Source organism: Nicotiana attenuata, chromosome 12 (genome assembly GCF_001879085.1).
Source record: "Nicotiana attenuata strain UT chromosome 12, NIATTr2, whole genome shotgun sequence".
Lineage (NCBI taxonomy): Eukaryota > Viridiplantae > Streptophyta > Magnoliopsida > Solanales > Solanaceae > Nicotiana > Nicotiana attenuata.
Genome location: NC_032000.1, coordinates 33,918,766 through 33,921,134, shown reverse-complemented (window position 1 = coordinate 33,921,134; position 2,369 = coordinate 33,918,766).

The window sequence follows — 2,369 nt, the reverse complement described above, 5'->3', positions numbered from 1 at the left end:
AGCCATCATCTTGGAACCCACCACTGTCTTGGTCATATTGATCCGAACTCCCTTGGTTCTGTTGGCCTCTTTGCCTTCTTTTGTTCACTAGCATATTGATACCTTCCATAGCATTTACTTGTACAGGAGCTTGAACCTGCTGTAATTGTGCCTTTGCTAACTGGTTCATTATTGTTGTAAGTTCTGCTATTGCCTGTCCATAATCATGAAGCTCCTTGTGCAAGTGAATGACCGTGGGGTCACCCTGTGGCACATTTGCCCTGCTTTGCCAAGCGGAAGAAGTGTCCGCCATCGCATCCAATATCTCACATGCTTGATCATATGGTGTGTTCATGAAGTTGCCCCCAGCGAGTTGGTTCACTATGTGTTGATACCCAATTTTTTCCTGTATATTTTTATATGAAAAATAATTTCAAAATAGCATATATAAGTATGTTCAAGTGTTTTAGTATTTTTTCTGATTTTTTTAAAGATTTTTAAATCGATTTATTGCCCATTTTAGCAGTACAAAAACCAATAATTATTCCCAAAAGTATCGTTTTTGGTGAATAACTTATTTTATTCTCATATTTATGCCAAAATATAGCTAAGAAAATTTCTATACATTTTTACAAATTTATTTGGTATTTTAAAAAACTAAATTGCATATAATTGCAATTTTAGCCTATTTTAAGATTTAATAGCATTTACAATTATGAAGTTGGTTCCAATATTTTTTAATTAATATTTATATATTATTAATTGATTCAGTACCCTTAATTTATTTTTAGAATTCATTTTACTATTTTTATAAAATAAAAAGGGGAAAAGTGGCTATTTAAAATCTGGCCCCATTTTGTTTCAATCGTAGCCCAAATTAATTCCCCCAATTAACCAAATTTCAAACCCCAAATAGACCAGCCCAATTTCTAAATTACCCGCCCCTGACCCAACTAATCTAACCCGCCCGGCCTCCCCTTTCGATCCAGGCCGTTGATCATTTTGATCAACGGCCACAATCATTCCTTTCCTTTTTAATTTTACAAACACCCAACCCTAAAATCATTTCCCCTTAACCCGCCGCCTCTGAAATCCTTTCCTCTCTCAGACTCTCTCGAAACCTTAGCCCCTCTCACCATCTTCTACCTTAAACTCACCGGGATCCATGGCTGCCCAGGCCATGGGAACCCCACACTCACCTCCCTGTGCTCTTATACACTTGATACTTGGAGATTTGAGGTCTGACCTCGAAGGTCTTCACTCAGATCTTTGCAAACTCAAGGTTCTACGGCCATCTCCGGCCTTGCTCCGGCGTACAATGGTATTTTGAGCCTGGTTCTAACTTATCCGACTCAGATCGTGTCACGCCCCGAACCTGGGCCTGGACGTAACACGGCACTCGGCGCCCGACTACATGTGACCGAACGAACCAACCGGCTGGCTGAATCAACATGTGGTATCATAACATACTGAATGCAGAAGATAAACTAACACATGCTGGTATACTGAAAATTGTGAATGATATAAATCAAACTGCGGAAATACTAATACAATTCTGAAACATATTTGTAGCCAACATGGCTTATTATGAAAAGTCTGTGACTCTGTCTAACTGTTACTCTAGTCTATGAAGCCTCTAATAATATACTGAAAATACTGACTGCCTTTAAGTACTGAAAACTGTAAGGTAATGATAATGCCCCGAAAGAACTGGGGATCACCAAATTAGCTGGTACGAGAATCCTAGCGCTCTGAATCATCAACCTGTTAATCATTACCTGCATTGTGAGATGCAGGCCCCGGGCAAAAGGGACGTCAGTACATTTGAATTGTACTGGTATGTAAAGCAACTGAAAGAAAGAATTATAAATGCTGAAACTGAAACTAAGCTGATAACTGAAGTGATAACTATTGAAACTGAAACTGAAGTGAGAATTGGTAACTGAACGGATAACTGAAAAGATAACTCATAACTGATAAGTGAACTGATAACTGATAACTGAACAGATAACTGAAAAGATAACTGATAACTGATAACTGAACTGAATAAAGGAAGTAAGGATATGAATACTCCCTCTTCTGAATGATGAACAACCTGCTTATCTGAATATTAAACTGCGGCCTCATGCCCAATATATATATATGTGCACAAGCTGCGGCCTCGGGCCCAAGTATACGTATACATAACTGCGACCTCAGGTCCAAATTGCATAAAGCATAAACTGCGGCCTTAGGCCCAAAGATAGGTGTTCAACATTAAGGGATTTAAAATCAGGAACTAAGAATCATACTGTAATACATAATAGTGAAATACTGAATCACACTGAGTTATATGATACTGGAATACTGGATCACACTGAGTTACATTATACTGGAATACTGAATCATAC